The following is a 27,338-nucleotide window of genomic DNA, read 5'->3' as shown; positions in this document are numbered from 1 at the left end:
AAATATACTGTGGAGACCTTAGCACGCATGAACACATTTTGGGATTTGTGACTTCTAACAAGGTCTTTGGCTTATGAGGCACATTAACTAGTTGGTTTGATTTAGTATTTTCTTCTGTTACAGCAAATGTTGCAACCTAGTAATTTCAATATAGATTTTAGAGGAAACTATAACAGCTACAGTACTCAAAGTGGTGAGTTTGGAAGTAATTTTGCAGTTATTCTGCTCAATAGTTGAATATGCTGTTAGGCAAAATCTTCTCTACCCTATGTAGTGCAGACTAATACTATGACAGACCTCGTCTTTCATGCTTGGACAAAACATTTTTGAGCTTTCTAAGGTCGCCTGCAGCTGGACCTTTTTGAGACAGCAATATGCTGCAGCTTGGTTGTCTCTTAAATTGGAGGTTCCCGTATTGTAAAGATTTAATAGACTATGGTTAATTTGAATGTTTTCTGACAAATTTTATGTTCCTTGGAGATACTAGGAAAAATTGTTATAAAAACATTCTTCAGCATGGCCAAATTGATAAGCTACAAATTTTAAATGCAGCTTCTAGAGGCTATGCTTGGAAATGCTTGGTGTGAAGGATCAGTTTCTGCAATGTATTTCAAAAATATTAGGGGGCACTATGAAGAGCTAAAACTCTTTCAGTATTCCAGAATCTGAGCTTGTCATTAATGGTAATGAACATTATTAAATTGAAGTTGGAAGGATTCTTTTTAAAGTTTTAAGTTGAAAGAAGTAAAGGAAGAATGTATACCTCTGAGTCTGTATAAAACCGACAGTGTAGTTCCTGGGTATGAATTGATCGTTTATTCAAACAGGTATGTACTTAGATTAATGACTTTGTGATAACACAATTTAAAAAAAGTCACAGTATTTCAGAAATTCAAAGAAATGTTTTATCATGACCTGCATCAGTTCTTTAGCTTGTGAAGCGTGCTATTGGCCATGGAGCAATCAAAGTAAAATCTATTTTTCGGTTCTTGAGCACAATCTAAAAATTATAGAGATGGGATCGATAGCTGTCCCACTACTGTGGTTTTGTTTGTTTGAATTCTCTGTGGGTAGTGTTGACTATATATTTTGGAAGGGCTGCAGACCAGATGAGAAGAAATTGGGAATAGTAGGAGGTAAAATGAGGGGAATTTTTTTAAGTTTGGCTAAAAGAACATGTGCAATTGTCCTGATCGGTTGCTTATTTTGCTCAACACTGAGGCCAGAACTTTCAAAAGCAATTAGACCAGGTGCACGTGTAAGTTTTGTGCACCAAGGCACCTCTATTGCACTCTGCTCTCTAGAAATGCTCAGTTACTGCTTTGCCTTTCAAAAGCAATCTGTTCTTTTAAGATGCTGCTAACTGAACATCCAAAAATTAAGCCATTCAATATCACTAGTAGAATATGGTGAATTAGGCCAAGTTTGAGAAGTAAACTGGTATTCATAATTTTGTCACAAAGTGGATAGGAGTATAGTACTTATAAAACTGCTGATCCCTGTCTTATTTTTTAGAAAGTTGAGCTACTTTAGAAGAGTCATCCCACTTTTTGATCCACTTACACTGCTAGAAGTTCAAACCAGAAAACTTTTCACACTTCCTCTGCATGGCATTTTCGTACACAGCTCTCCAGTTAATAAATGCTGTGTTTAAAGTCGAAGCAGTGCACCAAGTTCTGCTGTCATTTTCTATTTGCGAACTAATCTTGCTGCTAGGTTTCTTGGCCTCTGCTGCCTGTTGAAAGCACTGCCTGCACCCCAAGCCTATCAGCAAATTAAGATTTCCCAAGACTTCCCTGACAGTAGTTTACAAGCTGCTAAGTAAAGCTTGCATCTGTATGCTGACACTCTGAATCATGGCATGCAATATCTAAAATGACAGATGAATTGCCTGTTTCCCCATGAAATGTTAGCTCCTCTCATCTTACTCTGGGATTGTAAACTTTGCCTTTCACTGTAGGTGGCATTTGCTTGATGTTCTGAGGCTGCAGGTAATTCATGGGTGCTCTTTTTGTCAGCAGGTTAGGAACTTGATGTTGTTGGAGAACTTGGGACTTTTAAACAAAAACATGTTACTTCTTTTGCTAATGTTGCTTCTGTCATTATTCCAAAGGTGGCAAGAGACCATACATTCTTAATCTTCAGTCTTCTCAGCTCTCCACAAGAAGTAGATGTGCTGTTAATATCACACAGCTCCTTTAATTAGATAATTAGCAGTGGAATGACAATGCTAAGAAATCAGGAGTGGAAAAAAATAATAGACTTGCCAGGCCTTAACAGTCCATCAGTTACTACAGTAATCTTTGTCTCATTCCTTTATGATCTAAAATCCTCAGTGGTATTGTCATGTCTATAATTCTATTCCTATCAATGAAGCTGCACAGCCTAATAGATCTGTCCCAGGTAAGTAGTTTTCACTCTGCAGAACATAGATGCTTTGCCTACTCAATGGTCCGTTGTCAGCTGTTAAGTACTGATGATGGTTTTCTCTGAACAGCCTTTTAGCAAACAGCTTATTTCAGTTAGCTTGCATAGTGCAACTGTAATGTCATAGGGTGAGGGGGTTTTTGGTTGCTGGTTGGAGTTCTTGATTATTTTTACTTTCAAAAAAATGCTTTTCAGTATTCAGTATCAGTTCAAGAAATAGTGGTATCTATGCAAGTGTATTGGGTCAAAAAAATGTCTTTACTCAACGTGGCTTTTAAAGGAATTTGTGCACAAACTGTGACTTGCCATTAGCAGTTAATCCTTCTATTTACCAAACACATTTATTGATCATCCAGTGTGTTTTGCCAGTTGGGAAAGGCTTTGAAGATGCATTGTTTCAGAGTTCCAGTTTGGTGTTTCTTTTTTGTTTTTTTTTGTTTTTTAAGCTTTTTTTTTTTTCCTAAGGAGAGAAACAGTAAAATATAGGATTTGCTTTTATGAAGTGCATTCTTTGACTTTTTCCACAGTCTGCTGTTACTAAGATGATTAATTGCTCAGGCTAGAAGATAGGATTCTTCAGAGAGCCTTCTTTATCTGATAGAGGCTAAATTCACTGGGGGTGAGGAGAGGAAAAGATATTGGTTTTGGCTTACAAAATGTTTTTTATGTTTTAGAAGTAACATTTTAAAAAAAACCTCCCAACATTTCTGAGAGAAGAGAGGCATGAGAGAAAAAGAAAGGAAGCTCTGGTACTGGTACTGTGCAGTTTTGCAAAGACTCAGACTAATTTCAAATGAACTTTAAAAGTGCTCAGTTACAGGAGCAATGTGTTGTTTCCACAAACGTCTAAAGTAGCTTGGCTAGTTTGTAGCTTCAAAGACAAGCTAAACCAAAAGGTGGAATTAATTCCTATTTCTTTAGGAGCTATTAGACTGAGCTGCCTGGCAATGGGAAAGTTAATTCAATGTGTGTTTACAGGAGACCTGGTTATGCTTTTATAGCAGTGCATTCATCTGCAAACTAAACTTCTGGACCCCCTGCATGACACCTTGTGCAAATTCATTCACTGTTGTGTGAAGTAGCGTCTTCAGGAACATCATTTCCCAGGAAAGCCGTTGGGGTTTGTCTTACTGGGGAAGCATACTCAATGTCACCTTTCTAGAGGAAAGGTTGGACTGTCGTCCTGCGGACCCAGCTGGCTCCTCAGAGTTCTCTGAGAATGGGGTCACCTCTGTGGGGATGTTCACTGGATACCTCAGGGGACTTGCTGAATGGTGGCCGGAGCCCGAAGGAGGAACCAAGGTTTAAGGCCACTCGGGTCCCAGAGCTCTGAGTGGATTTCCACAGATAGTACTTAAAGTGAATGAAGGACCCTGCTGATCCTAGTGAGAGGTACGTATAGTCTTGGGAAAGCAAATGCAGACAAAGCTGTTTGCACTTGCTGTGTTCTATTCCAAGCTTAGATGCTGTCGGGACCTCGGATAACAAGTGCCATTTGTTGAGGATTTGCTCTGTCTGGGGATGTGTGGACAGCAAAATCTCTCAAAGAACATAATGACCTGTATGACAGTAGTGATAAGTAAAGGATTAAAGTGAATTCTGACTTGCTTTATGGCTTAAAGACATACAAAAGTCTTTATCTTACCCTCTGTTCTTCAGGGATGACCTGCATGGATCCCCTGATTTTACCTCTCCATATTTCTGCAGTGAGTGTTGAACAGACAGGCTGGACTGGCATAGGCTGAGTTTCAGCAGGTGGTTCTTCTGTAACACAAAATGAGGAGGGATCCATCCTCTTTAGCAGTCAAGAGAATGCCTCTTTCACGGTGCTGACAAAATTGGGTTCATGTGCAGGACCCCATCTCTGTAGGAATGTTCCCGATGGTTTGATTCTTCTCCAAAACCAGTCCCGCTTTCCATTTATGCTGCGATGAACGGTGTGATAGCTATATGCTACTGAAGAAAGCTGTGGTGGCTTAATGTGTACTCTAAGCTCATGTGAACCAAGCCTCTTACGTGGTTGCATGTAGCAGTGTTAGAACTGATCTGAATCCAGGTGGCTTTGCTGGCTGTAGAGTTTTTAACTGGGATGAGAAAAAATTAAGGGAAATCTTGTAAGGAGAGGAAACCTTTTCCTTCTGCCTCTTTTACTTGGTGCCTTTCCCTACCAGCTTTATGAGAGAAAACTTTTAGCTTTCAGCCCTGTATATGTTACAAAAATCTTTGCATTATATATATAGTAGACTGTTTATTATAAATGAAAAATGAAAAGACTTTGGGGTCTAGTGTAAATAGATTTTCTGGTTTTCCTTGAGAATTTTCATTTCTACAAAAATAAAGCAAGGTTTGTGCATAGATGTCTGTGTTTTAACAGAACTTTTAATATTTTTATACCCAGATAGCTACCCTGGTTGCCTTATTACCATCCCAAGCTGCTCCTCCCACTCTAGATAAAAGCTAAGAGGAGACTGGAGTGACTGAAGTGTCCTTAGTGGTCAGACCGCACCTCTTAATCATCTCATAAAGGCAAATTCTGTTTTTCAAGGACTAGGTAGAGAAAAAAAAAACAAAACACAAAACAAACCAGCACTGGAGGGGGAAAAAATTGGGGGCTATTTTGGAATGAAAAATACCTCTCATCTCTAGAAGCTCTCTTGTTCAGCCTTCAGAAATGCAAGCATCAGTCTTGTCCCAGAATTACAATATCAAGCCCCTGTTTCTGTTGGGGCTTTCCTGCCTCCTCTTGGTATTACTTACATGGTATGACTAAATTCTGAATTGTGTGAAATGATTACTCATAATAAGTAGGTTGAATTAGCCATACATACAGCTTTAGGTATAAATAATCTGGCTTTGGGACAGAATAGATGATCTCTGGAAACATTTCTGGCACTTTGATTCTGTTATGGGCATGATGAGACAGTGACAAGTTTTTGTTTACCCAATGTGGCTGACAAGTTTTCCCTTTGAAAAAAATGAAAGCTTGTTTTTGACAACAGTTACTTCTGCCCTAAACTTCCTTGCTCCTGCTATGTTACCTTGTCCATGGAAGATGAAAGACTTTTGCTGTGTGCTGTAACTGGCTGAGGGATGATTTGCAGAAAAAAATAAGAATTCAGTGGGAAAGATGGAGGTGAAAATACTGTAAGGGCAATGTATATCTTTATCTAAAAAGGTCTTAAATATATTTTTCTTATATGCGGTACTGGTGTGTTTACAGTGATATCTATATAAAGATGCCATTTTCTGCCCCCATCTGACTACAATAAGGTAGGAGCTTTTGTAACTAAGCCACTTGTTAGTAATTACAGCACAGATTTATCAAACTAACAGTTATATCTAGGAGGAAAGAAACAGTGATAGCACAAAAGATGCTTCAATAACAAACTGGATAACAGAAAAGCTGAAATCCTCCATCAATTTTTTATTCAAGTTGAGCAGTTGGATCAAAGAAGTTAATGGCACGTTGTACACATGACAAAGTACAGGAGCATCACTGTCTGTGGAGCCCAGCTGGAAGGTAACATGATGGCACATTTCTTCCTGCCAGCAGTGTCTCCTTGTCAGCAGAATTGTCAACATTAATCCTCTTCTTCCAGGTTGCAAAGCAGCTGTGAGAATAGATGGTTGGACCCATTGTCATGGTGGTACAATACTGCTCAACTGAAGTTTTCCAGCGGTAAAGGCTCTGCATATTGTGATGGTTCTGAAAATAAGATTGTGCAAATATGTTTTGTGACATGTTAGCACTTTTAAACTGTACAGCAGCTTTTGTCCTGCTTACTTATAAATGGTGTCCACCACAGCTCTAGGTGGTGGCTGGAAGGGTTCTTGTTGTTTGCGCTGTGAACAGTAATGCGGTGACATATACAGCAATGGCTCCTTCTAGGATGTTAGGAAAACTTGAGATTAGACCATAAACAGTTTTATCAGATTTATTTTCATTATTTTCATTATATTTCATTACTGAGAGCATAATTGACTATGCTTAGAATTTATCACATAATTTGGTATTGAGAGCAGCCCTGAGGAGAAAGACTTGAGGGTGTTGGTGGACAAGAAGATCAAAATGGCCCAACAATGTATGTGACAAGCAGGTCAAGGAGGGTGATTCTGCCCCTCTACTCTGCTCTCGTGAGACCCCACCTGGAGCACTGCATTCAGCTCTGGGGGCCCCAAAATAGGAAGGGCCTGGACCTGTTACAGGAGAGAGTCCAGAGGAGGGCCACAAAGATGATCAGAGGGCTGGAGCACCTCTGCTGTGAAGACAGCCTGAGAGAGTTGGGGTTCTTCAGCCTGGAGAAGTGAAGGCTCTGGGGAGATCTTATAGCTGCCTCCCTGTACCTAAAGGGGGCCTTGCAAGAAGGCTGGAGAGGTAGTATTTACAAGGGCATGTAGTGATAGGACAAGGAGCAATGGCTTCAAACTGAAAGAGGGTAGATTTAGATGAGCTATGAGGAAGAAATTCTTTACTGTGAGGTTGGTGAGACACTGGAACAGGTTGCCCAGAGAAGCTGTGGATGCCCCATCCCTGGAAGTATTCAGGGCCAGGCTGGATGGGTCTTTGAGCAAAGTGGGTCTAGTGGAAGGTGTCCCACTAGAACTAGGTGATCTTTAAGGTCTCTTCCAACCCAAACCATTCTATGTTTTTATGATTTATTTAAATATCTAGTTCTTTAAGATGCACAAAGATGTGCATGTGGTGGATGTTTCATGCAAACAAACTACCTCAAGGCCTGTAAAATAGTGAGTTTCTGTTTTTGTTGTATTTTTTTTAGTGGGATTTTTTTGTTTGGTTTTTTTTGTTGTTGTTGTTGAGTCTTTGGCACTGGAAAAAGTACTGGAGTACTGCTCAGATATATCTGGGACTTTTTTCCATTACAAAAGATACTCACTTTTGCTGTTTTTTTGGTTTTGTGTTTTTTTTTTTTTTCTTAGTAATAGAGGACTTGATTTTCTTTCTTTCCCTCTCAGCAAATAATTTTAATTATTTATAAGCAATTTTAATATTTTTAATCTACAATCCCCACTAGATATTTCTTGAGCATCTTAAGCTGGTGCTGAAAATAAATAATTTCATGATGGTAGAGACACAAGTTTTGGGGTCCTTTGCCTCCCGTCTAGAGCTGTTTGAGGAAAATCACCTTTTTATTTGCTGGATTAGAAGGATTCTGAGTCTCGTTGCACTTGGAGTATTCATTGGCACTGTTGTAAAAATGAGTTAGGTGGTGCCTAGAGTGTATTCAGGAGTTTAACTGCATAATATTTTAATCTGTACTGAAGGCAGGAAAAGAAGAAAAGTTGGACTATTAGGTTTATAATGGGGTTTAGAACGTGTTAAGTTTTAATGAGTTATCTGGAGCGTAAAAAGGAACAAGCACAGAATCAAAGTAAGGTTTGACAATTGTAGCAAAAAATAGGAGCGCTACTGCCTTATTTTTGATCCTAAAGAAGGATGGCAGGATGTTGTTTTGATGTTATTGGAAGCTGAAACAATGCAGTCCTTGATGGAAGATGTAGTAATGTCTGAGGAGCTAAATGCTGATCTCAAAGATGCTTGTGTTGGGAGAGATGAGCATGCATAAGCAAACATGATGAAGGATATACCTGATATTATACTTGCATAATAGCATGATGAAGAAGGTATTTGCCTTGACTACTTTGTGCTTACAGCATGCCATTAAGTGTATCTTTAAGACTTACATACTTTGTCTGCTTCAGTGGTTGAGCAAGATTTGTAGCAATTTATAGTTAAGTAGTATTCATTATTATTTGAAAAGCACTGGGGGGTGGGGAATGGGTGAGAAGAGAAGCTATGGACTTGGAATTGATAAAGCACTTGTCTAATCAGCAATGCAGTTACACTAACTTTTCTGAGAAGACCTGATTTTTGCAGCAAAGTTTACCTACTTCGCAGATTACTCTTCTCTTTCTCATACTAACAGGTCAAGAGAAAGGAGATAGTCAAGATACAGCTTCAGGAATAAGAGAGTCGAGACATCTTGTCTAACTGTTTTTCCATGATGTCCCTCGACTGTGGCACTTACTCCCCACATAACTTAAAGAAGGCCAAACTATGTGCAGCAAAGTCTCTCTTGACAGGAAACTTAATGGAGGTGATACACTGACAGGTAATGAATGTTAGTTTTGGCTGCAGTGTGCTTGAATAAGAACATCTTGACTCCCCCCCCCCCCCCGCTCCTAATTTTGATGTATGTGCTAATCTGTATGAGACACCTGTCAGAATTCTGCCAGTCAGTTGACACAGACGTTGTTCTGTCTCTGCTTGAGAAATGTCTTTTTTTCTCTGTGCCCTATGAGAGCTTGAAAAGGAAACGCAATGACAAAAAGTCTGAACTTGATAACTCATAAAGAGGCCATGCAGATAGAAATGGGTGCCTTTATACAGCCTTTAAACTTGTGCTTTGTTTCGGAAAAAAAGTTACTGCTTAAACTTGTTTGTTTGTTTTTGGGTTTTTTTGGGGTTTTGTTTTTGCTGTTTGCTTTTGCTTTTTTTAAAAATAAATGCAGTACAAAAAGTCTTGGGATTAATGATGAGTACTTCCAGTTCTGGCAGTTTTTAAGAGAGTTCAGTGTAGAATTTAGACCTTACCTGTGACTATGTAGGTGGCTTTTCTCCTCAGATGGACACATCTGATGAGGGGCCTGCGAGCAGCATCATAACAAGCTCTTGATTCGTCACTTCTATTAGACCTGTTCTTAAATCTTGCAGGGTCATTTAAGGGACCTGAGGGTGCACTTAGGTATCTTCCTGAAGGAGTTTGCTCTGAAACCAGAGCTAAAAACTTAAAAGAATATGTGTGGGGTTTTTTTGTTTGGTATTTCCACCCCCCCACCCCCGCCTCCATCTGCTAACAGGCTGGTGAACCTTGATCTTTCCAAGCTTTATTCTCTAGAGTTTTGGCAGGCTTCCTTACTTCAAGCTTCATTGCAACTGCACATCCAATGAACAAAAAAGTGCTACTTGACCAGTCACGAATAAACAATATAGTCCACTTGGCCATGAATAAATATTTCACAGAAAGATCTGTGTGAATAAAGATATGAAAAGATATAAAGATTAAACCATTGTTTAAATAGTTTCCAATGAGATGTGAAAAGAAATCATGAGCAGTGCTATCACTGAAGAGAGACTGAACCGGCTCTGTTCAATTATTGGTTAAAGATTGTTTTTGTTCATGTCCTGATATTTGTTTCAGTAATGTTCTGTCCCTGTGAATGTATTTGCTTGCCATCCTGTAGAAAGCAGCTTAAATCGTGTGCAGAGAGGTGCAGTCCAAGACTCCTGATGGAGCACTTAAGGATTGCAGAGATTTGTATTCTGAATAAGGAGATCCTCATTTGTATGTATAGACTAATATCACGGTACACTTGGCTACTGCAGAGATTATCAGTGTTGGTTGGGTTGTTTGTTTTGGTTTTTTTTTTTTGTTGTTGTTGTTGTTGTTTTGTTTTGATGGGTCCAGTGATAGAAATAAAAGTTGTATTTAAGCAAGCATTGCAATATTTGATTCAGGAATAGAAATGTGGTAGTTCATTGCTAGCCCTGGTGTGTAGCTGTGATTAGTAGTAGGTAGGGTGTTGTCATTTGATGCTGCCCATAGAAAATATGTTGTAATGAAGTTTGTGGTAATAGCAGAAAACCACACATCTCTTACACCAGGTTCAAGAGCAGCTACAGTTTGTCCTCTTTTTTTCTATTAGGATGTTGTCTTTGATGCAGACACTGCAGAATGAAAAGCTGCTTTGGACCCTTTCCAGAAAGTTATTGAAATCAGTCTTCAGTAACTGTATTGGCTTTTACTGTGTACCAAGGTCACTGAGCTGCATGAGCACACAGCCCTGTTAAAAACAGGATTTGAGTATTTTAAAAGGTGTCTTTTTACAGTTTGAATAAATAAGCCAGAAGCCTTATAAAAATATGCTGTAGGTATAGTATTTGCTACTTGTGTCCTGATCTACCTGTTTTTTTCCTCTCCAGCTGTGGTCCTGCTGATCACTTTTGATATCAGTAGCAGCCTTCCGACATTTGTCACATAAAAGCTCTGAAGAGAAGGAAGACGGCAGTTGCCCCACAGTTTTTGGCACTGATAATTAAAAATACAAGTGTCTATCTTTTGGGCGGGCTGGTGTTTTGTCTTTTTATTCAAAGGAGGTGGTAGTTTTGGATAAAGGTGGTTGTTACTTTCCTGGTGAAGTGTTATTCTTACCAGAAACAAAATCAGTATGTAAAAAATGGACTCCTCTCTGTCTAAAGCTTTGTGATAGCTGTGTGTTGTGCTGAGCTTTTTCAGCTCTTGAGTAAACTGGAATTTCTGGGTTAAAAAGGAGGTTCAGGTGCCAAAGTGGCTTTTACTATGCCCGCTGCAGTGCAGTATTCCCTCCACCATAGTGTTAGGCTTGGACTTAAGTTAATCTTCTACCTGCATCAGATCAGTCACCTGAACAAGGTGAGTGTTAGGACACTAATATAAGAAATGTTTGAAGGTAGATCTCTTTGTTCTCTCGAAGCATTTTACTTCATGCTCACAGTGATATGCACATTCAGTAACTGAGCCTGGGTGGAGGCAGGAATGAAGAAGTAGAATTAGTTGCCTCGTGGCTGGTTTTGTTTCATGTTTTAGGAGTAGGTCTTGGATGTCTAGAACAGTAGTGTCAGGATCGCTTGCTGAATCTCAAGCCTGTAGGAAAAGCAATTCTTGCAGAGTGCTTTAGGCTTTTCACTGGGATCAGGATATGTCTTTAATTTACTTACACTACATATGTGTAACAGAGAAGGACAAAGCTCTATAGGAAATGGCTTATAACTAAAATTGGCTAGGATTAAAAAAAAAATAAAAATCATTGTGTGAATGCCTGGAAGGGACTGCAGCCTATGGAGAATGTATGGCTTGCAGCTGAATTTCTCATGACCAAAGGCCAAATATTTACTTTTTCAGTTGGCCTTTTGTTTTTTCATGCTTTTATTGAATATTGCTAAGGACAGATTAGCTGGCCAAAGCAGCTTCAAAGCTGTAGTTATCCCTTATCAAGGGTGAAGACATTCAGCCATTATTGTAGGATTTATGTGAACTATATCTGAGTATGTGCAGTTTGTTTTATGCCTAGAAATCCATAGAGCTGACCCCTGCCTTCCTCGCAGTATCTTTTTGTAAGGGAAATTTTTTCAGATGTACTCAGCTGACTGGGTGCCTTCAACACAACAGACTTATTAACCACTAAGCCAGCATAAAAATTGTAAGTGCAGCTGCTGCAGAAATGGACAGTGAGGAAACACGAAAACTGTGCCTGAAGACAGAAGAATAAATAACAATATGGTGGTAATTACCTCCTGTAGGTCTTGCATTGTGGTAGTCATCAGAAACTTATTTGCTCTGTCTGTCTTTCCCTCTGTCAGTGATGAGTTTCCTTCATGCCTCCATACTGCCTGCAACCTTTTAGAGAAGTTCTGAGGATTGTAGCTGAAATGTTAAGAGTAATTTGATAAAACATTGCTGTAAATTCCTGTGGAAAGAAATACATTTATTAATTAGCTTAGTTGAGTTCTGGCCAAATATATCTTCTTCTGTATGTAAATAACTGGATGAACAGATAAACAGTTGGGTAATTTCCCTTTACCTTTCTCCAGATAGGACAAAAGGTAACAAGCTGAAATGGCTAAGGAATTGGAAAACTGTTGCTCCAGCATTTACTTTTTTTTACCATGGTCAAATACCTCATGCTCTGCATAAACTGCTGAACACTTGCTTCTTGTGCCTGACCTTGTCAGGCTGAGCAGCCCTCCTAGAGAAAGGTCAGGCTTTTGAGGCAATGGTAGGTTGTTGCTGGCATGAGTCAGGGTGGGATGAAGTCCTAATGCCTGTACCTTCAGTGTCAGCTGGCATTCTCTGTAGATGTTCAAGGAGTGGGAGATCAGCAGTTCCAAATCAGACCGACGCGCACTGTGGCATATTGGCCTCTTGGGTTTGGCAAATGACATGCCTTGTGTCTGAAGTTTGGGTTCTGACTTAGGATTAGTGGTGTCTTGCAAAAATTCAGCCTAGAGAGTTGTATAAGAGTTATACAACTGAATATATATTGTAAGCAAAAATAAGAAATCAGAAATCAAAGTTTTGGAATTGAGTGAATCATAGGAATTATGGTAAGCTCAAATGACTAAGCAAAGCTATTGAATTTGATGCTCCATCAAGATGTAAGAGTGTATTCGGTGTGATTGTGACTCAGCACTTGTGGGTGAGTCATGCCTCATCACTGGGACCTCAGTGCTGTTGGTTTTCTGGCTGAAGAAGAAAAGAGGAGGTGGGAAGAGATTTAAACCTACAGAGAAAAGTTTAAACTTTGTGAATACGAAGGAGCGGGGGAAGTTTTATACCCACTTATACTATTTTTCTTGACTCTTTATTTTTAACTTTTGAATATGGGATTTTCAGTGGAATAAGACAACTTTTCACAGAAACTTAATTTATAGTGGAGGTTTTCGTATTTTATTTTGCAGAAAATTAATTTGTGACTATATTTGAACTGTTAAAAGAAACCTTTAAAGCAATGCAGTTTTCTTTGTCTGTGGCTGTCTTTCACACACACGAGTTTAAAATACTTCCCACCAATAACTCGGTTGTGGAAAGACAATAATAATGGAGTGGGATTGAAATCAGTAAGTGCAAAAAGGAGAATAAAGGTCTGAGGATATACAAACATTTAATGAAGTATGTGTAGTAGAAACTGCAAAACAAGAGGGTCTTGCCAGCAGTGACAATATTCTGAGAAGGTGAGGCAAGCAAGGGAAATGAGAGGTCAGAAGCAGTGTGAAATCCCACCTTAACTCCGATGTGTCTACGTGTTCATCATGGAATAAAGGTGTCATGGTATGGGTCCTAATGCTGTATCCAGCCAGAGTGAGGGTCCCTTGCCTTCAGGCATAGCGATGGTAGTGAAGATAGTGTTAATCTTTTTGTGAAGCTTCAGGCTTCTTAGTAGAGATGGGTTTGCTTGGGAGGCTGACTCGCGTGTGTTGGTGTGTTAACCTGTTGTACCAGATCTGGGGATCAGAAGGGAAGGTCCTTTTTCCTTACCTGTTCTATTTGCCAAGTCTGGCAGAGTCCATGGGGAAGTTTGGTTTGTGTTGTAATGTACAGCATGGTTAGCTGCTTGGGAGCACCTGGGGAGCCCAAGTAATGAGTCCTTTGCAGTCCCGTGGGGCTTAGGTATTGGCAATGCTAAGGATTTTTCTTCTTCTTGCTGTGTCAAATTGCGGTTGTGTCTTTGGCCCTTGTATTGCAAGTTTCAAGTACATTGCAAGGTTTGAGCAAATTCTTTGTGGCTGTTCTGTGCAAGGCTGCGTAGTGTAGGCAAGCAACCTGCCGGACTGTGTGGCTGTTGCACCCTATTATCTGAATAAAGTGGTTCGATGTCATAACCCGTTCCCATCCGTGTATATGGTATTAGCTATATGTACAGATTCAGCCTAAAATAAAGAAATTCCAGAAGCAGCATCAGTTAAAAAAAGTTGTGAAATCTGTGGGGTTTTTCCAAGCGCAGCTCTGTAGACCATTTACTGCTTGTCATGTGTTGTAAAATACCTGCAGTGTCAGTGTACATAGTCCTTTTTTTAAAATCACAGAACGTGATAAAATCACTGAATGTGGCAAAGACACTGTCATATGTGCTCATTGCTTATTTTGATCTCGAGACTCTGAGTTTGGTTTTCAAATGTAAGTGCCTCCATAGGATTTGGGAATCTCTGATGGGAACGTGGTTTGGTACGTTAGGTACAAAGGCACTCAAGTGTCCCTACTGTAAGCTGTGGAGGAAGCTTTGACTATCTGACAATGATACATTGAGGAACATAAAAGGAGGTGATTAGAGATAGACAAGGTCTGTGAAATAGGTCTGGAGGATTTAATAAATGAAGACAGTAATTTTAAAGGAATGTGTCATTCTTTTCTTACACATACACTTTCAGTACTATGGGGACTTATTGCTGGCATTTGATTTTTGTTTAGAATTACATAATATTTCTAATGGTTGTGCATTTATTGCATATAGCTGATACTCTTGTAGATCATTAGGTAATGATGTTTAAGTGGTGACTGAACTAATGTGGAGCTAGGCTTAGTCTGGTGAAATAGATACATGGCAAAGCCCAAAAAAACAGATTCAAAACCTTTTATTTCAAAAAGCCCATAATGAGTTTTATGCAAATTATAAAGGAGGATATCTTGGTAAAGCAGGAAGAAATTAATACTTCCTTTCATCCTTGTTTTGTCACAGCACATGAATCTGGTGATGCCTCTGGCATAAGAGCATCTGTGTGCCAGTGTGAGCCCATCTACTTCTACATCTTTGGAACATGCTGGTGTCATACTTTCAGATGAGATCATGTAATGTAGGCCTGGAGGTTCTACTTCAAAATGTTATCTAAGGTTTTAGAATTTAAGAGCTATTGAAAGCAACTTTCAATTTCTATACTTGTAGTGAAAAATAAGTGGCAAGGTAATAATTTAGTAGGTTCCTTCATTTTACTCCCCACGAATCATGATAACAAGCAGCTCAATTTCATACACTACAGGGTGCTGAGTATCTGGAGTATTTTATAAGGTGACCAGAGAAAATAGTTCTGTGTCTCATTGGTGTTTGGAGGTTTCAGGCTTTGGCTTTTTTTCCACCTTAGAACAAAACTGGACTGTTTTGATGATACTGCACAACAAAATTGCACAGAAGTTGTGCATTTTCAGTTCAGAAAGGCCAAGATTTTAATTTCAGCTACTTTAGCTGGAAACTGATCCCACTGCATCTTGGATATCTTCCTGGTGAAAACTTTGACCTGTTTCACTGGAAACGTAATTAGCTCTCATTCCAGCCTCAGAGTCTTTTAAAACGAGAACAAAGCAGCAAACTGCTAGCAAATCTGAGCCAATAAAGACACAGTGTGCAAAGTATTAGACCCAAGGTTGCTAAGGAGCAAGGCTGTAATCAGGGCTTTAAGACCAGAACCAGCTTAGACTAGAAGTCCTGTTGGTTTGACCAAGGCATTTGTCAGTTCTTCTCAGTTGCTTGTCTAGGAACACCCCCAAACTAAAACCACTGAGATATTAATAACTGGATACTTTTCCATTTATACTATTCTGCATGACTTTTCACTTTCTAAATGTTTCTGCTGACCTGAAGCCAGTGTGAAAATATTTCCACAGCTGGTTTGCTTAATGTGGTTTTATTCAGGTTTCAATGGGATGGAAGCTATTGCAGTATTAGATACAAAGCATTACAAAATAAAAATGAAATGGTGAGTTTTCTTGTCAGATAATGGCTTTGTTCTTCCAAGAGGCACCAGCCTCAAAAATAACCTTTTCAATGTCTTTGTCTCTGTCTGCAAAACAATGACTGCTTCTTTAGTAAGGAGTTTCTGTTACTGTTTGGGAGGCAGATGTTAGGAGTAAGGTGAGGCTGTATTTGTCCCCTCAGCCCCTTACCTTTAATCAAATATTTACTCTTTTATTAGTGTGAGCTTTCAAGTATTCTACATTTGAAAGAAATAGGAAAAGCATGGGTGATACTTGATAAAAGCACAGTTTGGGGTTTTTTTGTCTGCATTCTCCTGGTTTGTTGTCTTCACCTCTCTGCTGAGGTTGCCCTTGTAAGACTAAGACTGAAGGCAAGAGATGCCATTTAGACTGCAGACATTTCTGTTTGAAACTCTTTTCTCTATCTAAGCAGGAGTAGATATGCTGGAAAAGAGGGACTATTTTTCCAATATTTTTTTTTAGGATGGAGAAGCTCTTTGATTGGGAAGAGGCCATATAGGTGCTAATATTCCCTTTCCACCATTTACCAGCTGAACCAGTCTAGCTATGCACTTCTGCAATGCCTGAACTGGTGGTGTTTGGAGGCTCTAGGAATACCTCTGTTTTTTATTATATGCTGTTATATAAATGATACGCTGTGAATGACCTTTCTTATGCCATTATTCATTTTTTCCTGGAGATCTTGCAGCATTATTTTTTGTGGTGTCCTCCCTCACATTACTGCAGCAATAAATGGATGTAAAAGACAAGTGTATGTTATTTGTCTATGTCCCATATATAGCGTGTTAGGGTGCCACTGTTCTCTTTGCTTCTGAGAAGTGGTGACGATATAGTAAAGGTGGAAGTTGTTGCCATCAAATGCAATACAGTCCAGTTATGTGAAGATCTTTGTCACTTTAATTTTCTGCGTTCTTTGCTTGTAAAGAGATAGTGGAAACTTTTTCTTTGCTCTTGAAATATTAATGTCCATAGTTGTTACTTTATATTGTATATGTACCCAGGCAGTTAGTGTTGCTTTTCATTGTTACTGGCCACTAAAAGAAAGGGTCCAAAGTATTCATGGAAGCCTTTTGTACTCCTGACTTTGAAGAGTACTTTTGTTTGTGTCTGCAGTTAAACCTGTGCATATAATCAAGTAACCATGCTTTTAATTGATTCTCATTCCTTGCTACGCCCCCCCCCCCCCCCCCCCCCCCCCAGTTTGTAGTCAGCATAATTAATAGCTTTTTTGCATGGAAATTGAATTCACTTTATTGTTCATACGTGTTGGATTTAGCATGGCATGCTACATACCAATAGTCAACAATAAAGTGCAATGCTATTCACAAGTATTTCTGTAGCTGTTCTACAGTCTTTGATAGGGACACATTAAATAGGTTTTGTTAATTTTGGTTTAGGCCTTGAGACTTGAGGTATAAAGCAGGAAAACTGAGACATGATGGCAGAGACTGACCAAATGAGAATGATCTTGCCTTTTTTTTTTTATTATTTTTTATTTTATTTTTTTCCCCGCAACTCCTTTTCTGATACCTCACTTTAAAGGAACATCACTTTCAAATTAACATTGCTCATGTCATCAGTTTTTCTCAACAATAGTTGCATGTTTGCTGTTTAAATAGTTTCAAACCCACTTATTTCTTTTCCATGAGCACTTTGCAATAATGCCTATCTCTTCCTGTAAGGATCTTTAGCTATTGAAATACAGGTATTAGTTTTTAACTGGTTTTAAGGTTGGTGTGTGGAACTGGGAGATAACAGGTTACTTGCAGGTATAAAGGTGGAAGGCCTGGGATTTCAAAGCATTTTAAGACTTGCCTTCAATTAGTGTTAACTCAATAGTTGGTGCATTCTGCTTAGGTATGGGCAGAGTGTTCTCTTCCCTCTGTGTTTGCTTGTATATGCATGGAAATCGGTGACTCCTTCCTTACACTCTGCCTATCAAATTTGCAGGGTCAGAAGAGTAAGGTGGCCACTGGGACTCAAGATCTCACCTAGTTACCTTGGTGCCTTATCAGTAAAGAAGGGTGGTGTCCCTGGCCATGGGGATGTAGGGCAGAAGCAGACTTATCACCAGAGAAGCTTTGTTTCCCAGTGTAGTGGGGTCTGTTGGAGCTGGGGCCTCATTTATGTAATTGTTTAAACAGAATTATTGCTGCATGGGTCTTCTGGAATATTAAGCAGTTGTACTGCAAAAGCCTTGTCTATATAAAAGAACAGTTTCCTGAAACTGTACAGTAGTTCTTTATACTATTCTAAATATTGATCAGTTTATAATCAGTAAGAGAAGTTGATCAGCTTGCACCAAAACTGGAGGGTGATATTGGTGCCCTCAATAGAAATAAATTATTTTTCTCATTATTATTTGTTGTAAAATAAACCCTCAAAGCTCAATATTTGGAAAGCATTTTATCTATATGTATGTATCAAATCAAATTAACTCCTTGTTTCAGATTATTTGCTTGGGTTTTGTTCTGAGGTTTTGGTAAGTTACCTTTGTTACCAAGATCAGCTTGGAATTGGAGGTGGCCTGTTTTCAACTGGAGAAGCTATGCAGGGAATTGTTCTTGCTAGATCAGTGAATGAAATGCACAGGAAGCAAGGGAGATAGTCGACTACAGAAAATACTTACAAAGAGCAGTGTGGTGGGTTGACCCCAGACAGCACCAAAACACCTGCCCTACCTCTCCCTCATTCCCCTCTCAAATATGCGTAATGATTTCTTGGGAAGACAAATGCCATAACAAACATCCCTGTGTTCTGCCCATTTCTCTGAGCTTTTATTTCTGAGCATAGTGTCTTATGGTATGGAATATCCCTTTGGTCAGCTGGAGTCAGCCATCCCAGCTGCGTCCCCCCCAAGCCTCTTGCCCACCCCCAGCCAGCCAGCCTCCGTGTGTGTGAGGTTGGAGGGAAAGCCTCGGTGCTGTGTGAGAACTGCTCAGCAACAGTGAAAACTGGTCTGTTACCAACACTGCTTTAGCCACAAAGGTAAAGCAGAGCACTCTGCAGACTGCTGTGAAGAAGGTTAACTCCATCCCAGGCAGACCCAGTAAAAAGAGATTTTAGGAAATGGTTTTATTAATGTATCTGTATTTACATCTTAACAGTACAAAATATCACCATCAGAGATTAAGTAAGTGAAAAGAAGAAAGAAATCTACTAGGTCATCTCCCAATTCCATGCTGACTTTAATTAGTATACTGCTGGCCATAAATGAATGAAAAGATACATTAATGACTGGAATATTTCCTAGAAAGCATATGCTTTTTCATGATGGAAAGTGTTCGACCTTTAATTACAAGATTAAAAATAGGGTGATAGGTTTCTCAGGACAATATGTGCCTTTGCCTATTAATTTCTAATTATTACTGATGGTAGCTCAGACAAAAGTATTACCCAAAGAACAGCAGGATACCATCTGGGATCTCATTTCCATGCAAGAAGTGCTCAGTGAGGCTTCTCACTCAGTGGCATTAAAATATATTGTTCAGTAAATGTGGAAGAAAGGTCAAAAGGTCTGAAAGCCAAAAATCTGTTCATGACTCTGGGAAAGCTTTTAATTTCTGTTTCAGGAGCAGCTGATTCTGTTTTGATACAGTTGTAGAATTAAACTTGGATGAAGAATAGTGTGTTTAATTGGATGTTTACTCATCTGGTTCATTGTGACTGGTCACAGTTGTACATGCTACTTCTAATAATGTATGTTCTGCCAGAGCTCCAGCGCTGACTTCCCTGGTCTCCTGGAGAAGCTGGAAAAGGTGGAAAGTACAAAAGAGATTCAGGATGTTCTCAACAAATTTGTTCTGTTTGCAGAAATGCATTGCTAAAAACATAAAGCTTTGCTCAGAGATGGAGAGTGTTAGCCACTCAGAAATGCTATGCTCAGAAATAAAAGCTCAGAGAAATGGGCAGAACACAGGGATGTTTGTTATGGCATTTGTCTTCCCAATCAGTACATGGGTGAGGAGCTTGGCAGTTTGCCCTTCCTGAAGCAAGCCCTGCCTCACAGAAAAAGTGATCCTTTGCAGACTCTGAAGCGCTCTCTGTGCACATCAGTTGCTGCATGGGAACCCACCTCAGAGGTGGTAGGCCATGGCAGTCGCTGGAATACCACCTTGTTTTATCCTGATCTGTTGCCCCTGTGAAAACAATCCACAACTGTTGGTTTTGCTTAAATCCATGTTGGGTTGTGGGCTCTTTAATGTAACTTCACTATGTAACTCTAACTGAGGTCAAATTTCTATTTAGACATTTATAAATAGTTACAAATGAAGCTTGAGCAAAAAGGTGCCTTCCAATTTGTTTTGGTATTTCGTGTCTAGATTTCTTTCTCCTGAGTTTGAAGTACCTGTGGTCCTTACAGAGAGATTTCCCCTAAGTCCTGGATGCCTCTGATAAAAACCTCTCCTTATCTGTCTTTTTGTTGTTAGGACCTTTCTACAAACGTAAGTGCCATAGATGATTCTGTTTACAGCCAGATATCTTTGTACCGTGGTGAGGATTTCTCATTCTGGAGTGATGCCTAAATAACTGAAGGGCACAGGAGTGATGTAACTAGCTCTGAGTGTTTGGGAAATTAAGGCTATTTCCCTTTTGTTCCTGGTTAACAGCTGATAAACGACTCTTTCTTCAGTTTGTGCTGTTGAAGCAGAGTCTGCTAGTATAGTCAAGTTGAATATTGGACCAAATACTTATATGCACATTCTGATGAGCTCTTGATGTCTTTTGCATTGTTGGTTCTTGATAATTCAGTATTAATGAAGATGGTGCAATTAGTAATAAGCCACTTTTTCTTGGATGCATCCTCCCTGTTTATGTGTCAGTGCCAATGAAGGGAGAAGTGACAGAAGGTTGAAGTGGTTGAATGGATTTTGGCTCATCCGTCTCTGCATGAGGGCCAGACTAGCTCTTTTTAGGCTCTGGAGTTTCATGAATATGGCTTAATAAGTGGAAAGGAGCAACAAAATATACTTCTTTATATAGGTTGTGCATTTAGCTGACTTATTTACTGCATACATTTGTTCAGTATGTGCACACATGCATATGCATAAAACATGCATTGCACGTATATGATCTCTAGACATGTAGAGGTGTCAAGTATCAGCTCCTTTGGATTCAAGTAGGATATTGGGTATTTAAAGTCTCCAAGGATTTCTTTCTAGTTTCCTAGACAGGAATGTAGAATAGATATTGCATGTTTAATTTGAAACCCACAGAGTATGATCTACTAACTGGAGACTAGGAAGACTAATTTAATGTAAGTGCCCCTGTATCAATGCTTCGGATAGAGGTTTAGGATTTTGGAAAAAAAAGTTTTGCAAAATATGTTAAGGTTATAAAACTGAGAAGCTTATACCCACCCAGTCACTCAGAAATTACTGGGAGCTGAAATACAGTCAAGAATTTGATGAATTGATATGAGTTAGCAAAAGCAATGTCAATGCTAGATGCACCTTGATGCTTGCATCACATCTCATGAATTCTATTAATTCATACTTTATTTCAGGTAGAAAATCTTTCTGGCTGTGGCAGTGCCTTTATCAAGTACTTCAGTGTGCCATAGGTAGGTATAATGTATAGGTAAGGGACTGATGGTTTATCAGTGTTACTGTAACTGTTTTGTGTCTTCATTTTTATAAAATTTTCCATGGTAACTATCGTGCTGTCAGCAGACAGGCAGCCACTCTGTGATCAGCTCATTGTAGACAACTGTAAGAGATGTGACCTACAATGATTCCTCTCGGAGTTCTTACTGTGATTTTGTTTTACCTTCCTTAATCTAAAACGGCCTCTGTGGCTATGCACATATTTCTGCCTTTCACATGGGGAAATCTGATGCTTGACACAGAATAAATAACACGCTGTTCAATACTGAAAATGCAGATGGGTGCAACAATGCCTTGCAGTCCTTCCCTGTGCCAGAAATAGCAGAAGGCATTTAGATTTCCCTCAGCTGGCTTTTTCTTGGCAGAGAATTAGATGGCATTAGAAGCACAGCAAGATGCAGTGGGTTTCCCAGGGCCAGCTGTAACTCAGCTTTGTGGACCAGCCATGCCTGGATGACCAGCAAGGCAGAGCCAGTACCTTGCTTTTGCAGGCCTTGGTAAACGTTGAGCTGACCTGCATGTCTAAGATCTTGAACAGGTTGGCTAAAACGCTAAATGTGAAGAGCACAAGATGAAATGTGATAATAGCCCACTGGATTTTTTCACAGCTTCTAACTCCCTTTAGTGAAGGCAATCCTTGAAACTAGATACCAGTGCCTAGTGCCTGTAAAAAGAATTTGAGCAAAGCAAATCTTCCGCTCTCCAAGTGAAGGATTCTTCCTCATGTGTACTGTTGGTTAACATTCTTTTGTGTGCAGAATGCTGGAGTAATACGTAAGTTGTACGAAATACCCCATGTGTACTGAACCTTAGAAAAGTGATGTACTCTCTTTTTTTCCCTCTCAATGTAAATATAAACAACCCTCCAACCCCCCAAACATTTAAATACTAAGTCTTTATTGTGGAACAACACTTCTTTTTGTTACTGCATTGAAAAAGATTTTGTATTTCAGCACTGTAAAGATGTGCTCTTTTTCACTCAGGCAGACTGTAACTTACAGCGTGAATGACTTCAATAAAAGTGAATGCTGGTTTTAAGTACGGTTCTGTAAAACACATCCTGAAGTAAAACCAGACCCTTCTGTGTGCTGCATTTGAGTTATAAACCAGCAGGATCTAAGCTGAACTAGAAAACAGCAGGATCTAAGTGGGAGCCTTTTAAGGGAAAACTAACCTAGGTGATGTACAGTGGGGCAATCAAGACTAATTCCTGCTGAGTCAGCACTAGGCTATGCCCCTAGGATGGTGCAAGTGATAACTGATTGTGAGGATGCTTGGGGAGAAAGAGAGTAAAAAAATGCATGTAACAGCACATTAATAAAGTGTGTCTACTCTTGGAAACACTGCCACGTGTTGCCATGTGGAAACACATACATAGGAATGCCATAGTAAACATTCAAAACTTCAGTTCATGCAATAGTCTCCTGCACCCTGGTCTCCCCCTTACAGTGTTGCATGGTGCTTGCTGCAGTGCTAGTGCTCAGGTGATGATAATGCCTGCCTACCATTTATTGCGGTAGCATCATTATACTCGGGCAGTCTTTTATCCAAGTACTTCAGCCTGAAACTGCCTCAGAGCAAAGAAACTCAAAGAACGAGGTGGGTGACTGGTCTACAAGATAAAGCGCAACTGCTTCAAGGTAGAGTGGTGCTTTATTGTTTAAAAGGACAGTGTTAATCAGTGTTTTGAATAGAAATGCTTTGTGTAAAGGGAAATAAAGAGGGATGTTCTGTGAAAATCTTTGAAATAAAAGTTACTGTAGTGGAAGGAAGTTGGGATGAATATACTTTTCCAAAAGCTGGAACCACTGCACGGAGTTTAAAGTGTTGGGCAGATTTGCAACAGTTCATGCTCTGAACGCTTCCATAGGTTTTAAATCTGTTTTTGTTCCACAGTGGAGTTAGAAAGGGCTTTCAGGAGTTCTGTGGATTGTATTGGAAAGTTTAGATTTTAATGTGTTTAAGAGTCAGTGCACGGTGATTCTCTTCCCATGAACTTGGTTGGAATCTGCACTCGTGAAAAAGCTCCAGCTTTGACAAGGGTCCATTTCTGTGCAGGAACAATGGGCTTCATCAGGTTTTTGGTACTTTTTCAGCATTCCTAACAACTTGTTAGGAATGACAACCACTGAGCCAACTTGTGCTCAGTGCCAATGAAGAGAAATTTGAATCCTTTTGGCCTTGTCAAAACTGACACTGAATCCTACGCAGCCTGTCACCCTCTCAGTTAATTGGGTAGGATCAAGAGTGAAAGTGGACTGTCCTCTTTGCTCTGACAAAATGTGAAGGCAAATATGACTTAATTAGCTCATCGCATCTCTGCTTTTTCTTTTCCAGATACGGTTGATGGACGCATAAAAAAAATCAAGTTGAGATTGTGCTGACACCTGTGCAGTTTCACGACAGCATCTGTATTGCCTGTTCATCGACAGTATGCAGCTCCTTGGTCTCCCTGTGGATGCTGAGGAGATCAGACTGGTTTTCATCCATTTCACCTCTTTCATGTCTGACCAAAACATTTTGAGTTCAACGGTCACAGAATACTCCCTGTGGTGTGCTAGCCCTGATCTGCCTGCATGCTCAAAGGAGGACAGCAGTTATAATGATGACTGGCTCCCTGGGGTGGTGCACAAGGGTGAGAGGTTACCGAGCAAGCTCATCCACAGCCTGTTTGTAATCCTTCCTGCGTGACAGACTTGAAAAGCTCTCTTATGTAACTGTATTTCTTAAAATTATTCAAAATCTATTCTTTCATTTTTGGAGCTGAATAGAGAGAGATGCATAAAGAAGTATTTAAAGAGCCACACTATATCTGATTTAATAACACCTTATTTTTAGTAAAACCCCATTATTTTTAGTTAAATCAGTTAGTGGAAGAATCACAAGGAAATAGCAGCCCAACTTGCTGTAAGACCTATATATTCTGCTAAGTTTCTTTAACCGTAAAGAGTGTTACTGTATAATTCTCCCTTTGGCAAGGTGTATGCATCACCATGATGCATCTATAAACAGAATGTGAGGCGGCTGTGCTTCGTTAGATGAAGCCAGTAATTCACTAGGCACTCAGACTGGCACTGAACTCTCCTCCAGGATGGGGACTGGGTGCCACTGGTGTTCAGGTCAGGGGAGGCAGAGGGCATTTGGTACCCCAATGAATATATGCTGCCATGCACACCAGTGTCCTACAAAGAAAAAAATATAATCTAGCAGTAGTACATGCTGGTTTGCGTAAGTGGATGTGGCTGCTCTCCACGAGTATTGCTCTCTAGTGTATTTTCAGCATGCTTGTTGTAAACTACTTGTATTGCTCAGCAGATACTCTGTGCTCTGTTCTCCTGAAAAGTGTGAACAAATTGCTGTGGTTAATGATTATAGCTGCTAAATGTTTGTTTCTGATCATTTCTGCAATATGTTGAGTGCTTGCAAAATATATATACACTTAAAAAAAAAATCACCTCCTGTTCAAAAGCAATTTTAATTTGTCAAAATTTTTATCTTAGGCTTAACTTTGCTTCAGGCTGGACACGGCTCATAGGGGATAAAACTTAGGCAGGCAAGCATCTGAACAATCAGTTTCTATTGAAGTAATCTTCCCAACCTTAGGTACCTTTGAAAAATGATAGTCTGATGATTTCAGCCAGGAGAGATCTTTTTAGATAACATTTTTTGAATGAGGTGTCTGTAAAAAAACACACACAGTGTTCTTTATACTCTTAAAACTTTAAAATCTTGTTTAATACACAGAAAAAGTACAAAAGTATACACTAATACTTTGTAAAGTTAGAGTGGAGCCTAATGAAGAAGGATTCCTCTTCAGAACAAGAATGCTGTAGCACCCAGGTTCATTTAAAAACTGCTAGTGAAATTGTTCTTGGAAATCACAGAAAGTTTTCTTGGCAGAGTTAGCACACATACTTATTAGCGCATTTCCATGCTTGAAAGGGTTACAATATTACTGTAACGTTTTTTTTTTTTTTTAGAAGAAAAAAACCCCCAACAACCCACTATCTTTCTTTTAGCAGGACTATTTCAGAATCTGAAATAATGACATAATGAAAAACACTGCTTTTTTTCCCCCTTAATTCTCTCCTTTATTCGCTATAAAAAAGCAGTATGTGCCTTATCTATTGTCTAGTTTCTTACACACTTTCATAATCCAAAGCTTAATCTCATTCTACATCCACCTCTCTTCTCGTTTTTATTTTTGTTGCAAAATATTGGAATTCACTTTTCTTTTTTTAAGGGTGAAACACGCTGTGTATTTTTAATGTTACTCCTATGCTGTGTTCCTCAGTTAACTGAGCCCCTAGTTTAGATTTACATGCCTGATAATGTCACATATCTTCTCTATTTTAAGGCAAGAGGGCAAAAAGCAATATTTATAATCCATTTCTTTATTCATGTTATTATGGCATTTCCTATTTTACATGAAAATATTAGCCCACAGTTTATTAACTTTTTGATTACATCAGTGTGAAAACCTTGAAAACAACTTTGACTGGAGGGAGAGGTTACCATCTTGCCTAGAGTGTATCATGTTATTAACCTGTCCTTTATTTAGCAGACATCAATAATGACTGTTCGGTGAGACTGTAAGTGAAGTTTCCTGTGTAAATCACTAGCCATCATCTCACTGTGACCCACTATCTGCTGGTAAACTGCAGTTCACTGCACGTCATCTTCTGTTTCAGGTGAATTTTTCTAAAATTTAAAAAATGGAGTTTTCTAAAAAAGTGTGTAAATTTGCACACAACTTAGTTTACCTTGTGTAAATTGTCAACCCTAGATTAAATTTACATCCATGAAGGATCTTCTTATTTCTGTCAGGTGTAGAGGATTAACTATAGCCATTTACAAATTTTTATTGATCATAAACTTGCTGCTTTGCATTAGAACGTTTGAATACCTTTTGTCATAAAATTGAAAGAATATTACTAACTTTGTTTAAATACCTTACATCATTAGTGTGTACAGGTTTTTTACCTCTACCTCTGCCTTTCTTTTGAAGAGTCTTCAGAGCATGTTCCGAACAGTACACAAACATGACTAGACTCCCTCGAAGTCAAAAGCAATACTTTTAATTGGCATAAGTGGAGCCACATTGACAAAGGATTGTTTCTCCCACCAGTGAACTGAAGCCCCTCAGGAAGGGAGGATCAGTCTGTTTCACCAATTTTCTGGCTGTGTGACTTCATTGATTCCCATTGCACAACCATGACACATGGAGTGGAGAATTGGGCCCTAGGCAGGGTGGCTGCATGGTCAGCTCTGTGTCATGCTTCAGGATGAGAAGTGTAGAAGGAACTATATGCTCTTCTCATGAACACCTCTGCAAGCTGGGCGCTGTCATGACTGGATGTATCTCATCTGGTATTCACTTTGAAAAGGGTACAACACAGGAGAGAACTGGCCACCTGGTATGGAAATGCAACCAGAGGGGCAGGGGAGTGGGTCAAGGCTTAGTATGTAGCCATGCTCAGGAAAGCTTGTTTAAGCTTGCTTCTGTAGTCAGAAAAAAGCAATATACTTCAACTAAACTTCACCTGGCTAGGAGCATATCATCTCACAGAGGGTGTTTTTTGCATCATACCTTATGTCTATAGCCACATCCTATAAGTAATGCAGAAAAAAGTCTTCACTGAGGTATTATAAGATATAGTAATCAAATAAAATTGCAAATTTTTGTCTTGGAGATTTGTTGCTGAGTTAAATAAAGATAGAATAATCTTGCCTATAGAAAATATCTCATTCTGGAAAAGATCTATTTATTGTTTCATTGCCCATTTAATTTTCTAAATAATGTATTTCATCAATATGTACTATAATATAGACAACAATTGTTTGCCTAGAAAGATTTGGTTTTACTGATGACAGTGCACAATGAATGATGAGAACATCCTCAATATATCTTGAAATATATGGCAGCATGTAGCAGGAAATCCTACTTGAAAAATTCAAATTGGCTTGAACAGGAGAGTAGCAT

The 27,338-nt window shown here is 39.3% G+C and overlaps 1 long non-coding RNA gene across 2 annotated transcripts in view; it reads left to right on the top strand.

Moving 5' to 3' along the window:
- The window catches only part of LOC130146742 (uncharacterized), a 48,635-nt gene extending 21,595 nt beyond the window's left edge, over positions 1-27,040 (top strand). The window contains exons 3-8 of one of the 2 annotated variants that reach the window (XR_008820992.1): positions 5,866-5,947; positions 6,027-6,130; positions 8,373-8,558; positions 21,256-21,312; positions 22,805-22,954; positions 23,693-27,040. This is a non-coding gene — a long non-coding RNA (uncharacterized LOC130146742). Of the gene's footprint in view, positions 1-5,865; positions 5,948-6,026; positions 6,131-8,372; positions 8,559-10,429; positions 10,567-21,255; positions 21,313-22,804; positions 22,955-23,692 lie in introns of those variants that run through there. The other variant, XR_008820991.1, reaches the window with a different exon arrangement.
- Positions 27,041-27,338: the final 298 nt, after the last annotated feature.

The sequence above is a fragment of the Falco biarmicus genome, chromosome 3, assembly GCF_023638135.1.
Source record: "Falco biarmicus isolate bFalBia1 chromosome 3, bFalBia1.pri, whole genome shotgun sequence".
Classification (NCBI taxonomy): domain Eukaryota; kingdom Metazoa; phylum Chordata; class Aves; order Falconiformes; family Falconidae; genus Falco; species Falco biarmicus.
Note: the sequence above shows the minus strand (reverse complement) of the source record. Positions and strands in the feature narration are given on the sequence as shown.